Genomic DNA, 15,213 nt, shown 5'->3' on the forward strand with positions numbered 1-15,213 from the left:
TCCTTGCATAAAAGCCAATTCTGAAAGTTAGATGTTTTATTGTAACTCTTAATGGAAACCTCATAAGCAGCAATGGGTCCAGGGGTATAAAGACAAAAATTTCTGATGGTTCAGCTTATCTCAGAGTAGATTTTGCTGATGATATTCTAACAAGTTTGATTGGATTTTCAGTGCCTGAAATAAATATGTTGAAAAAGATCCCATTTCACATCCAAAGCTTAAGGATGGTTTAGAGAAATGTCAAAGATGACTGATAGATCTCTGATGACTATACAGTTTAATCCTTTTTTCAGTCTAAAGCCACTATATTAATTCTACAGGATGCAGATGCAAGGCATCTAGAACAATTGAAGAATTGTTTGAATAAATAATGTGCGCAAATAATTTCCCCGAAGGACTGCTGAAAATTAAATTTTAAAGTTAAGCGGTATGCCTTTTCTCTCTCGGGAACAATAGTGGAAAAGTGAGAGGAGGAGATGTCTTAGCAGGTAGGAATTTGCCAGTTTGTTTCTTATGGTGATAGTACTGAAATAAACTTTTGAACTTTTTGGACTTAATTTAAAATGTTCATGTATCACTTTCCTTCTGCAAAATCCTCTGTCTTCTTGACTGGTGATCTGGGATAGCAGACTGTCAGGAAATGAATAATAAAGAACAAATCAGCTCATTCTTACATTTTTTTCAAGGATGATTGTTTACCTGATTTTTAAAAGGTAGCTATAGGACACTACCAGCCTTGTCTTGGAGTAAAGCAGTTGAGTACATTTAAACAAAGAATCATTGTTTAGATGCAGTCGCTTCCAATAATGCCAACTTGAAAACTGAAATATGTATTCAGAGTGCAAGAACCTAAAGTGTAGAGAAATGAAGGATTATCTTCTAAATACTCAGGTGAGGAAAAAAAAAAGTGTATACATAAATGGGATTAAAAGCTATGTACTTATTTAAAAACCAAAACCAACCCCTCCAAATGTTTCTAACATCACTTACTAACAGAAAAGAATGATTGTAACATACAGGGAATCTATTTTTTGGCATGTTAATCATTACCAATTGTTTTGAACCCACAGCCAACCTTATTCATTAGCTCTTAATGTTTACTAGTCTAACCTTTTCACAATGTAGTCAAATACTTGTTGTGTTCTAAACATGTTGTACATGTATACTTACGTTGGCCTTAATTTTTAATTTTTTTTATTTCTGCTTTTAGAATGTATTTTAAAAAAAACAAGCCTAACAAAGTATAAATGAAAACTTTTTGGTGGAAGCTCTTTAGTCACTTTCAAAGGATAATATACACCTTACTGTGTGTATAGAGTATCAGAAATGGTTTTCTTGCTTTTTGTTCTTTCCTTTCCTTGATATTTTTTTTTTTTTTCTTTGCAAAGAATGTAAACTTGGTAGTTAGAAGAGGAGGATTTTTTGGAATGGACTGTCAGTATCTTCTTTGGTAGACTTTTCTTCCTCCAAATAATAGCTGTTAGACCATGGGAAACTGCTCTAAGAGACTGTCATTATTGCCTCCCCCCCCAATAATTAAGAGGCATCATTTGAGACTCCAAGAGACCTAAAGAAAACTGGAGATAATTTGTTAAGTAAGGTAAAAATGGAGGGAGGTAGAAGAGGGGAAAGCTTTGTGAAGCATGAGCCTTTTTAGGCTTTATTTCATATGGGTAATAAATGTATGAATTCCTGGGTCCCTTCCCTTCCTCTCCTCCCTTTTCTCTCTCAAAAGAAAACCTGAGCAAACCATGACCCTGCAAGTCATCTTTGGGCTCTTATTTTCTGAGAGGCTGTATTGGGTCTGGCTGGGATGGAGTTAACTTTATTCATAGTGCTGTGCTTTGTATTTGTAGCTAGAATGGTGTTGATAACACACCAATGTTTTGGCTACTGCTGAGCAGCATCAAGGCTGTCTCTCCAACACCCCTGCCCAAAAAGGCCAGTAGGCTGGGGATGGGCAAGAGGTTGGGAGGGGACAGAGCCAGGACAGCTGACCCCAACTGACCAAAGGGATATTCCATGCCATATTACATCGTGCTCAGCAATAAAGGCTAAGAGAAAGGAGGAGGGGAGGGCATTCATTATTAAGGCATTTGTCTTCTGAAGGAACTGCTATACGTACTGAGGCCTTACTTCCCAGGAAGTGGCTAGACATCACCGGCTGATGGGAAGAAGAGAATAAATCTTTTTGGTTTCCTTTGCTTCTGCATGCAGCCTTTCCTTTTCTTTATTAAACTGCCTTTATCTTGATCCACGAGTTTTTTGTCTTATTTTCTCCCCCTGTCCAGAAGAGGAAGGGGAGTTATAGAGTGGCTTGGGGGCACCTGGCTGCCAGCCAAGATCAACCCACCACAGAGGCTGCTGGAGATTGTGCATGATTTAGAACTGTAACAGAAAAAGCTTTTGTCTGGTGAGATGTTTGATTTCCTTAGACTTGCTTCCATTTGACTGGACAGCCAGCAAGGTTTAATATTCTTCAGTTATTAGCTATAGAATAGAACGGAACAGAATAGTTTGGTTGGAAGGGACCTACAATGATCATCTAGTCCAACTGCCTGACCACTTCAGGGGTGACCAAAACTTAAAGCATGTTATTAAGGGCATTGCTCAAATGCTTCTTAAACACGGACAGGCATGTGGCATCGACCACCTCTCTAGGAAGCCTGTTCCAGCATTTGACCACTCTCTTGGTAAAGAAATGCTTCCTAATGTCAAGTCTGAACCTCCCCTGGCGCAGCTTTGAGCTATTCCCACGTGTCCTGTCACTGGATACCAGGGAGAAGAGATCAGCACCTCTGTCTGCACTTCCCCTCCTCAGGAAGCTGTAGAGAGCAATGAGGTCGTCCCTCAGCCTCCTTTTCTCCAAACTAGACAAACCCAGAGTCCTCAGCCGCTCCTCATAGGACATGCCTTCCAGCCCTTCCACCAGCCTTGTTGCCCTCCTCTGGATGTGTTCAAGTACCTTTACATCCTTTTTAAATTGTGGGGCCCGGAACTGCACACAGTACTCAAGGTGAGGCCGCACCAATGCTAAATACAGTGGGATAATCACCTCTTTTGACCGGCTGGTTATGCTGTGTTTGATGCACCCCAGAATGCGGTTTGCCCTCTTGGCTGCCAGGGCACGCTGCTGACTCCTATTGAGCCTAATGTCAACCAGCACCCCCAGATCCTTTTCTGCAGGGCTGCTGTCCAGCCACTCCTCTCCCAATCTATACTTGTGCCTGGTGTTACTCTGTCCCAGCTGCAGAATCCAGCATTTGTTCTTGTTAAATTTCACACCATTGATGATTGCCCAATGCTCCAATCTATCTAGATCCCTCAGCAAGACCTCTCGCCCCTCGCAAGAGTCAACAGCACCTCCCAGTTTAGTATCATCAGCAAACTTGCTAATGGTGCATTCAACTCCTGCATCCAGATCACTGATAAAAATATTGAACAGAACTGGCCCTAGAATTGAGCCCTGAGGAACACTGCTGGTGACTGGCTGCCAGCCAGATGCAGCCCCATTCACTACTCCCTTTCAGCCCTGCCGTTCAGCCAGTTTTTCACCCAGCGCACCGTGAAACTGCTCATCTCGCAGTTGGACAACTTGTCCAGAAGGATGCTGTGAGGAACAGTATCAAAAGCCTTACTAAAATCCAGAAAAACTACATCCACCGCCTTCCCTTCATCCACTAGGTGGGTGACCTTATCATAGAAGGATATTAAATTAGTTAGACAGGACTTTGCCTTTGTGAACCCATGTTGACTGTGCCTGATGATTGCATTGTCCTTTAAATGCCTTTCAGTAGTACCAAGTATGAGCTTCTCCATAATTTTTCCGGGAACTGAGGTTAGACTAAGAGGTCTCTAGTTTCCTGGGTCTTCCCTCATGCCCTTCTTGTAAATTAGAATAACGTTGGCTAGCTTCCAGTCAGCAGGGACGTCCCCAGGTTACCAAGACCTTTGGTAGATGATCGAGAGGGGTCCTGCTGTAACATCCACTAGCTCCTTCAGTACTCTGGGATGAATCCCATCAGGCCCCATGGACTTGTGAACATTCAGTTAATACAACTCATCTGAGGCAAAAAAGCAATGAATGCCTTCGCTTTTTCTTCATCCCTATTTGTCAGGTGACCATCTTCAACAAGTATTGGTCCAACGTTTTCTTTAGACCTCCTCTTGCTATTAACATGCTTAAAAAAGCCCTTCTTGTTTTCTGACACAACACTGGCCAGCTTCAACTCTAATTGAGCTTTGGCCTTTCATTTCTTCTCCCTGCATATGCAAACCACAGCTCTGCAACCTTCCTGCAAAGCCTGACCTTGCTTCCAGAGATCATACAATTTCTTTTTCCTCTTGAGCTCCACAAGGAGTTCCCTCTTCAGCCAAGCTGGTCTTCTGCCCCGCTTGCTTGACTTATGACACAATGGGACTGCCTGCTCCTGTGCTTCTAAAAGGCGGTTCTTAAAAACTGACCAGCACTCAGGGACCCCTCAGCCCTCAAAAGCAGATTCCCAGGGGACACTGCTAAGTAGCTCCCTGAATAGCTTAAAGTTTGCTCTCTTGAAATCCAGGGAAGCAACTCTGCTGACCTTTTTTCTCATTACACTGAAAATTTTAAACTCGACCATCTTGTGATCACTGTGGCCAAGACAGCCACCTACCGTCACATCTCCCACGAGTCCTTCTCTATTCACAAACAACAAGTCTAGGAGGGCATCTTTCCTAGTTGGCTCACTGAGTACTTGTGTCAAGAAGTTATCTTATCTTCCACAAACTTCAAGAATTTCCCAGACTTGCTCGTCACAGCAGTATGGTATTCCCAGTTGATGCCTGGGAAGTTGAAATCTCCCATAAGGACAAGGGCTACCGATCCAGAGATTTCTCCTAATTGCCTGTAGAATAACTCATCAGTGCTATCATCCTGGCTGGGCGATCGATAGTAGACACCCACAATAACATCTCCTTTGTTTTCTATCCCCCTAATCCTCACCCAGGGGCTCTCAACCACATCATCCCTAACTGTAAGGGCTGTACAGCCAAACCTCTCCCTTACATACAGAATTCAACTCCTCCACCTCGTCTGCCCTGCCTATCCCTCCTCAACAGCCTATAGCCCTCCACCCCAGCCCTCCAATCGTGGGACTCATTCCACCAAGTCTCGCTAATACCAATGACATCATAGCTCTGGGAACTGACCATCGCTTCCAGTTCATCTTGTTTGTTTCTCATACTGCGTGCGTTGGTGTACAAGCATTTCAGATGTGCTCCTGAGCCCTCTGCACTCCCTGGATCAGTGTAAATGTTCCCATTAGCATTGCTGCCCACAGGGGATGACATGCCAACCCTTGGCTTACCTTCAGAGTTCCAGATGGTATCCCCTTCCCCCATCGATTCTAGTTTAAATCCATCTCAATCAGTCTTGCCAGCTTACGCCCAAAGATGCGTTTCCCCCATTAGGACAGGTGGATCCCATTAGGCCCCAGCATACCTTGTGTTTCAAAGACTCTTCCATGGTTATAAAAATAAATGTTCTTGCAGAGGCACCAGTCCTGGAGCCAGGTATTGATATCCTGGGCTCGCCTGTTTCTTCCGAGTCACCGAGGCGAAGGGCTCCGGAGTGGACGCTTGTGCCGGAGCACCCTTGCTAAGGCGGCAAAAAGCGCAGGGCAAGAGCGGGCAGCCCAGACCCCCTCCTCGAGCGGGGAAGAGCGGGAAAGGGCGAGCTGCTGACGTGCAGCAGTTCTGATGCAGCATGGGCAGGGCCAGGAGTGACGGCGGCCAAACCCCCCACCTATAAAAGCAGCCCCCATGGAGCGCGGCGACCAGGGCGTGGTGTGTCAGTTGGCACGGGCAGTTCGCGCAGGGAAGGCCGAGTGCCCCCGCTCCTAGCTCCAAAGGCAAACTCAGGAGAAGACCTGACAGCTATGGTTACCACCCGCCCGAAAGCCTCTGCCAGAAGGAATGCAGTGACCCAGACGGAGCTCCCGCACAAACATGCATCTGTCCAGGTCACCAGCTGCAGGGAGTGCCTGAGCCTGTCACTTATACTGGAGGGCAGCGGGGACGGCAGCTGTCTTCGCTGTGACCAGGTAGATGATCTGCTCAGCCTGGTGGCAGAGCTGAAGGAGGAGGTGGAAAGGCTGAGGAGTATCAGGGAGGGTGAGAGGGAGATAGATTGGTGGAGCCACACCCTACCGTCCCTGGGGCCAGGGCAACAGGCGGAGGCCCCACAAGGAGCAGAGGATCACCTACCCTCTTGCCAGCAAGCAGAAGGAGGGGACCTAAGAGACGGGGGGGAACGGAAACAGGTCCCTGCCCGGGGAGGCAGGCGAATCCCCTCCTGGCCTCCCTCACCTTCCCAGCTGCCCTTACATAACAGATATGGGGCCCTGGAAGTTGAGGGCCAGGCAAGCGGGGAGGGAGGTGAAGGCGAAGGTCCAGCCAGGGGGTTGCCGAGGGCCAGTCAGTCAGCCCCACGGATTACAACTGCCCCTGTTAAAAATAAAAGGAGGGTAATTGTGGTGGGTGATTCCCTCCTGCGGGGAACTGAGGGCCCGATCTGCCATCCGGACCCATCCCACAGGAAAGTCTGCTGCCTCCCTGGGGCCCAGGTGAGAGATATTACTAAGAAACTCCCCAATCTGGTACGGCCCTCTGATTATTACCCGATGTTGGTTACGCAGGTTGGCAGTGATGAAGTTGCGGAGAGAAGTCCAAAAGCAATCAAAAGGGACTTCAGGGCACTGGGGCGATTAGTCGCATGATCGGGAGCGCAGGTAGTGTTTTCCTCAATCCTGTCAACGCCAGGGAAGAATACTGAAAGGAACAGGAAAACTCACTTGATTAACAGGTGGCTCAGAGGCTGGTGCCATCAGTGGAATTTTGGTTTTTTTGATCATGGGGAGGTTTACACAGCACCAGGAGTTCAGCTGTCTCCAAAGGGGAAAAGGATTCTCACTCATGGGTTGGTGGGGCTCATCGAGAGGGCTTTAAACTAGGTTTGAAGGGGGAAGGGGATATAAATGGGCCCGCTAGTGAGGAGCCCAGGGGCAGCATGGCAACATTGGGGGTGAAATCGATAGCCCGGCTCAAGTGCATTTACACCAATGCATATAGCATGGGCAACAAACAGGAGGAGCTGGAAGCCCTTGTGCAGCAGGATAGCTATGACATAGTCGCCATCACAGAAACATGGTGGGATGACTCTCATGACTGGAGTGCTGCACTGGATGGCTATAAGCTCTTCAGAAGGGATAGGCAGGGAAGGAGAGGTGGTGGGGTGGCCCTGTATGTTAGGGAGTGTTTTGACTGTATAGAGCTCTACAGTGGTGATGACAAGGTAGAGTGCTTATGGGTAAGGATGAGGGGGAAGGCCAGCAAGGCGGATGTCCTGTTGGGAGTCTGCTATAGACCACCCAACCAGGATGTAGAGATAGATGAAGCGTTCTACAAGCGGCTGGGAGAAGTCTCGCAATCGCTAGCCCTTGTTCTTGTGGGGGACTTCAACTTGCCAGACATCTGCTGGAAATACAACACAGCAGAGAGGCAACAGTCTCGGAAGTTCCTAGATTGTGTGGAGGATAACATTCTGACACAGCTGGTAAGCGAGCCTACCAGGGGAGGTGCCTCACTTGACCTGCTGTTTGCTAACAGAGAAGGGCTTGTGGGAAATGTCGTGGTCGGAGGCTGTCTTGGGCTTAGCGACCACGATATGATAGAGTTCTTGATTCTGGGCGATGTAAAGAGGAGGGCCAGCAAAACTGTTGCCATGGACTTCCAGAGGGCAGACTTTGGCCTCTTCAGGACCCTGGTTGGGAAAGTCCCTTGGGAGGCAGTCCTGAAAGGCAAAGGGGTCCGGGAAGGCTGGGCCTTCTTCAAGAAGGAAGTCTTAAGGGTGCAGGAGCGGGCTGTCCCCGTGTGCTGTAAGACCAACCGGCGGGGAAAACGACCGGCCTGGCTGAATAGGCAGCTTTTGCAGGGACTCAGGGAAAAAAGAAGAGTTTATGACCTTTGGAAGAAGGGGCAGGCAACTCAGGAGAAGTACAGGGATCTTGTTAGGTCATGCAGGGAGGAAATTAGAAAAGCGAAAGCCCAGCAAGAAGTTAATCTGGCCAATGTTGTAAAAGATAACAAAAAATGTTTTTACAAATACATTAACAACAAAAAGAGAGCCAAGGAGGATCTCCATCATTTACTGGATGTGGGGGGGAACATTGTCACTAAGGATGAGGAAAAGGCTGAGGTACTTAATGCCTTCTTTGCCTCTGTGTTTAATAGCCAGACCAGTTATCCCCAGGGTATTCAGCCCCCTGAGCTGGAAGACAGGGACAGGGAGCAGAATGAAGCCCCCATAATCCAGGAGGAAGCAGTTAATGACCTGCTATGCCACCTGGATGCTCACAAGTCTATGGGATCCACCTGAGAGTACTGAGGGAGCTGGCAGAGGAGCTTGCCAAGCCACTCTCCATCATCTATCAGCAGTCCTGGTTAACAGGGGAGGTCCCTGATGACTGGAGGATTGCCAATGTGATGCCCATCTACAAGAAGGGCCGGAAGGAGGACCCGGGAAACTACAGGCCTGTCAGCCTGACCTCGGTGATGGGAAAGATTATGGAGAGGTTCATCTTGAGTGAACTCAACAGGCAAGTGCAGGTCAACCAGGGGATCAGGCCCAGCCATCATGGGTTCATGAAAGGCAGGTCCTGCTTGACCAACCTGATCTCCTTTTATGACCTGGTGACCTGCCTGGTAGATGATGGAAAGGTTGTGGATGTCATCTATCTGGACTTCAGTAAAGCCTTTGACACAGTCTCCCACAGCATTCTCCTTGGGAAGCTGGCGGCTCATGGCTTGGACAGGAGTACTCTTTGCCTGGTAAAAAACTGGTTGGGTGGCCGAGCGCAGAGAGTAGTGGTGAATGGAGTTAAATCCAGTTGGTGGCTGGTCACGAGCGGTGTTCCCCAGGGCTCTGTTTTGGGGCCAGCCTTGTTTAATATCTTTATCAATGTTCTTGATGAGGGGATTGAGTGCACCCTCAGTAAGTTTGCAGATGACACCAAGCTGGCTGGGAGTGTCGATCTGCTGGAGGGTAGGATGGCCCTGCAGAGGGACCTGGACAAGCTGGATCGATGGGCCGTGGCCAACTGTATGAGGTTCAACAAGGCCAAGTGCCGGGTCCTGCACTTCGGTCACAACAACCCCATGCAACGCTACAGGCTTGGGGAGGAGTGGCTGGAAAGCTGTCTGGCCGAAAAGGACCTGGGGGTGTTGGTAGACAGCCGGCTGAACATGAGCCAGCAGTGTGCCCAGGTGGCCAAGAAGGCCAACAGCATCCTGGCTTGTATCAGGAATAGTGTGGCCAGCAGGAGCAGGGAAGTGATTGTCCCCCTGTACTCGGCACTGGTGAGGCCGCACCTGGAATACTGTGTCCAGTTTTGGGCCCCTCAAAACAAGGAAGACATTGAGGTGCTGGAGCGTGTCCAGAGAAGGGCAATGAAGCCGGTGAAGGGACTGGAGCACAGGTCTTATGAAGAGCGGCTGAGGGAACTGGGGTTGTTTAGCCTGGAGAAGAGGAGGCTGAGGGGAGACCTTATCACTCTCTACAACTACCTGAAAGGAGGTTGTAGTGAGGTGGGTGTTGGTCTCTTCTCCCAAGTAGTTAGCGATAGGACGAGAGGAAATGGGCTCAGGCTGTGCCAGGGGAGGTTCAGATTGGAGATTAGGAAAAATTTCTTCACGGAAAGGGTAGTCAAGTATTGGAACAGGCTGCCCAGAGAGGTGGTGGAGTGACCATCCCTGGAAGTGTTCAAAAAACGGGTAGATGTGGCACTTGGGGACATGGTTTAGTCTAGTCTACCCTTGATTGGCTTACAGTAGACTTGGTAGTGTAGGTTAATGGTTGGACTGGATGATCTTAAAGGTCTTTTCCAACCTAAACGATTCTATGATTCTATGATTCCAAATTCTCTCCCTATTATTGGAAGCCTGAGGAAAACACTACCTGTGCTCCTGAATCTTTTAGCATTCTTCCCAGGTTCCTGAAATCTCTTTTGATCGACCTTGGACTTCTTGTTGCAACATCAGTAGTACCCATGTAAAAGAGCAGGAGTGGGTAATAGTCTGAAGGCTATACTAAGCTTGTCAGTCGTCTGGTGACATCCCTAATTCAGGCCCCAGGGAGGCAGCAAACTTTCCTGAAAAGAGGGTCCTGTCTGCAAATGGGTGCTTCTGTTCCCCTCAGGAGGGAGTCACCTATGACGATAACTCGTTGCTGTTTCTTCTCGGCACTGTTCTTAATGCAGCTCTTGATGTGAGGGGTTGGTCGATTTGACCTTGGTGAGAGTGCTTGCATAAGTTCTTCCTCTTCTGTCTCATTATGTGCTTCATCTACCATACCCAGAGCCTCGTACCTATTCTGTAGAAGTAGCTGAGAGGGTAAGGAGGGGTTCCTCTTACAGCTCCATGCAGTAACCTGCTTTCACCCCTCCCTATCCCTTGTAACGCTGCCTTCCTCCTGGCACAGAAGACATCCTGGACCTACCTCCGTAGTGGCCATGCTGAGTTGGCTTGTGTGTACCAGAGATGGTAGAGCACAGCTCCATTGGTCAATCTCCTTCTCAGACTCTCAGATGCTCCTCATTCTGCCCACCTCCTCCTGAAGCTCGGCCACCAGGCAGAGGACTTCATCTACATGGTCACACCTCCCACAGGCATGCTTGCTATCACCCTCCATCTCCAGGAATATCCCCGCACACATCCTGCAGTCTGAAGCCTGTGTGGTTGCATGCTTTGTCAGGAGCTCTGTCTGTGTGGCTGCATTGGTTCTACCAGGTGCTAGAAGCTCAGGAGAAGCAGAGAACACGGCTTTTTGCTGGGTGGTCACCATGCTGCTGTGCGCCTGCCCACTGCCACATGCCTGCCCACTGGGAAATGTATATATGCATGTCCACTGCATTCAGCTGGGCTGATTGTTTTAGCCTGTTTAAATCACTCGCGCTGCTGGGTGCAGGCTCCAACCCTTGCTGGCTCATCCGATCAGCAGGTCTGGGCTTAGTTGCTCAGGGAACACCCCCTGTTCAGTCGTAGTCTTTCCTTGTCCTTGTGTATCCCTCGTGTGTCCCTTGCAGCTGCTTGCTGCTGCCACCGCTGCTGGTACTCCTCACATTGTTCCGACATCCGTTGCAATCAGTGGATTAATCTCTGTGTTCATAGTGGCTACACCAAAAGCCCATCGGTACCCCTTTGGGTCCTTGAAGTACCCTCTCCTTAGGTAGTCTATGCCAAGGATACAAGGGGAATCTGGGCCGGTCACAATGGGATGCTTTTCCCACTTGTCCCCTGTTAAGCTCACCTCAGCCTCCAATACAGACAATTCTTGGCATACCCCTGTCACTCCAGAGATCCAGATGGTTTCTGTGCCCCTATATCCTCATGGTACCAGTGTACACTGTGCACCAGTGTCTACCAAAGCCTTATACTTCTGTGGGTCTGATGTGCCAGGCCATCGAGTCCACACAGTCCAGCATACCCGTTCATCCCTTTTCTCCTCCTGGCTGAAGGCAGGGACCCTCTATTCCTGTTCCTGGTCGGAGTGTTCACTGTTTGACCCTTGCAGTGCCAGACCAGAAGTCCCCTCACCAGAATCAAGGGAGGAGATTTCAGTCCTTCTATGTCTGGGAGATCGCTGATTGCCGCCTTGTGTCTCTACAGAAACTAAGCTGACAGCCTTCTTGGGTGGCCCCTTCTTAACAGCTGTCTTCCCCCTCAGTTCGCATACATGGGCTTCCAGCTTAAAGGTGGGTTCGCCATCCCACTTCCTCATGTCCTCCCCCTGGACAAGCAGGAAGAACCAGAGTGCACCACGTGGCATGCGCCTGGGGCTCCCTTTCCCTCTGACTGGGGCAGGAGGGGACTGACTCCTTGGGGTGCCCCTGACAGCCAAGGCGCTGGCCCATAGGGATGAGGAGGTACAGAGATTTTCTTCAAAGTTTTGGAGCCAAGAAGACACTCTCTCCACAGTTGGTGTATCCATATCCAGGCAATACATCGCTGCCAAGCTGTTAGAATATGATGCTGGGGCACTTTGAATCACCTTCCTCCACATGGCCCGTGTGCACAGGACATCCTCTGGATCTTTGGAGACCTCATCATTGTCTAGCTCACTGTAGGTGACTTCCAGCACTGCTAATTCTCTCAGGTACTGGATGCCTTCATCTGTGGTAGTCCGCTTTCCTTGGTAGTTCACAAGATCTTCCTTGAAAGGATATCTTGCCCTCACACTTGAGAGGAGCTGTCTCCAGAGACTGCAAATTGCTGCCTCTTTTTCCAATTCCTCTCTCAATTCCCCAGTTTCTAGCGAGGGATACCAGCTGTTGGGCTTCCTTACCTTCCAATTGCTGACTGTCGGCCCCATTATCCCAGCATCGGAGCAGCCAGGCAGCAATATGCTCACCTGGCTGGAGGCTGTAATCTTTCTGTATGTCTCAATGTTCTGATGAGGTCAGGGACCGGGTAGTTTCCGCTTCCTGTTTGAATTCTCTCACTCCTTCCTCCAATTTCTGTGTCGAAGGACCAGCTTCTTGATCAAACCCTTCCTCTTCTTCCTCCTCCCTTACTAATTGATGATATGGACCCGTTGTTCTCCTTGTCCACTGTTTCTTTTTCACTACTGGGGCAATTACTGTAGTTGTTGTTGTTTGGGTCCCTATCTCAACCATGGTGTCCTCAGATGCAGTTTGGGTCCCTGCCTCAACCACAGTCCTCTGAGAGTACTGAACTGCGGCTCAATAGGCACAGGCCAGGCCCCAGTACAGTGCTAGAAGCTGCTGGTTTTCATTGGGGTAGGCAAGGCACCCTTCTATCAGGTGGCGCATCAGTTTGCCAGGGTTGTTTGGCTGTTCAGGTGTAAACTCCCAGGTTATGGGAGGTGATAACCATCCTAGGAATCCGCCCAAATCCTTCCACATACCCTGCCACCCAGGGACCGGCCACCTCAAGGCACATTTCAGTATTGCCTCACCCAAAAGTTGTCTTCTCTTACACCAGGATGACACCAGATTCCACAAAACCCATAATATGCCAATGGTATTAATTAGTAGTATTAAACAGCTCATGTAAGGGTGAACAAGGACCTCGGGAGCCTGCAGAATAAAACCATCCACATCAATCCCAGGTAGGGAGAGGGAGATGTATTCTCTCACCCTCCCCACAAGATAGCTCCCCCAGCACAGTGAGGCCATCAATGCTGGGGCAAAGCACATAGCCATTATTTGTATTAACATGTTCCCAAGCTCAGCAAAATAAAGAGATAAGCAGTGCAGCCAGCAAACTCCGTGAGCCACATAGACACTTGCTACTAAATATGGTTAGACTGGATGATCTTAAAGGTCTTTTCCAACCTAAACGATTCTATGATTCTATAAATAGCTGCTATAGCTATAGTACACTCAATTCAAAACTGCTGTTGTCTCGTGCCCCATATTGGGCACCAAAACAGACTGTGGTAGGTTAACGTTGGCTGGCTGCCAGGTGCCCACCAAGCTGATCTCTCACTCCCCTCCTCAGTGGGAAAGGGGGAGAAAATAACATGAAAAACTCATGGGTCGAGATAAAGGCATTTTAATAAAGAAAAGCAAGCCTGCGTGCAGAAGCAAAGCAAAAAAAAAATATTCTCTACTTCCCATCAGCAGGCAATGTCCAGCCACTTCCTGGGAAGTAGGACCTCAGTATGCATAATGGTTGCTTCAGAAGACAAACACTTTAATAACAAATGTTCCCCCTTGTCGTGGTTTAGCCCCAGCCAGCAACTAAGCACCACGCAGCCACTCGCTCACTCCCCCTACCCCGATGGGATGGGGGAGAGAATTGGAGGAGTAAGAGTGAGAAACACTCCTGGGTTGAGATAAGAACAGCTTAATAATTGAAATAAAGTAAAATAGTAATGATAATAGTAACAGTATAATAATAATAATAATGATATACGAAGCAAGTGATGCACAATGCAATTGCTCACCACCCGCCGACCGATACTCAGACAGTCCCCGAGCAGCGATCGCTGCTCCCTGGCCAACCCCCCCAGTTTATATACTGACCATGACGTCATGTGGTATGGAATAGCCCTTTGGTCAGTTTGGATCAACTCTTCTGGCTGTGCCCCCTCCCAGTTTCTTGTGCGCCTGGCAGAGCATGGGAAGCTGAAAAAAGTCCTTGACTAGCATAAGCAGTACTCAGCAACAACTAAAAACATCAGTGTGTTATCAGCATTCTTCTCCTACTAAATCCAAAACACAGCACTATGCCAGCTACTAGGAAGAAAATTAACTCTATCCCAGCCGAAACCAGGACACCCCTCCTCCTCCTTTCTCTTAGCTTTTATTGCTGACCATGATGTCATATGGTATGGAATATCCCTTTAGCTAGTTTGGGTCAGCTGTCCTGGCTATATCCCCTCCCAACCTCTTGCCCACCCCCAGCCTACTGGAGTTTGGGGGCAGAAGTGTTGGAGAGACAGCCTTGATGCTGTGCCAGCACTGCTCAGCAATAGCCAAAACATTGGTGTTTCTAGCTACAACTACAAAGCACAGCACTATGAGGGCTGCTATAGGGAAAGTTAACTCCATCCCAGACAGACCCAATACAATCATTACAATCATGCATGACTTCCTCTTGGTGAATCCATGCTGACTACTCCTGATGGCCTTCTTGTCCTTCCTGTGCCTGGAAATGGTGTCCAGGATTAGCTGCTCCATCACCTTCCCAGGGATTGAGGTAAGGTTGACCAGCCTGTATTTCCCTGGGTCCTCCTTCATGCCTTTCTTGAAGATAGGAGTGACATTTGCTGTCCTGCAGTCCTCGGGCACTTCTCCCAGTCACCATGATCAATCAAATACTATCGAGAGTGGCCTTACAATGACATCTGCCAGCTCCCTCAGCCCTCATGGGTGCATCCCATCAGGGCCCATAGACTTGTGTATGTCCAGGTTGCTCAAGTATTCTTATTCTCTAACCTGATCCTGTTCCACCAAGGGTATGTCTACCTTGCTCCAGCCTTTCCCCCGGTCTCAGGAGCCTGAGATTCCTGAAGGTCGGTCTTGCTAGTAAAGAGTAAGGCAAAGAAAGCATTCAGTACTTCCACCTTTTCCATGTCCTGTAAAATCAGGTGCCACATCTCATTCAGCAGTGGAACCACATTTTCCCTAGTCTTCCTTTTGTCACCTATATACT

The sequence above is a fragment of the Pelecanus crispus genome, chromosome W (assembly GCF_030463565.1).
Source record: "Pelecanus crispus isolate bPelCri1 chromosome W, bPelCri1.pri, whole genome shotgun sequence".
Classification (NCBI taxonomy): Eukaryota; Metazoa; Chordata; class Aves; order Pelecaniformes; family Pelecanidae; genus Pelecanus; species Pelecanus crispus.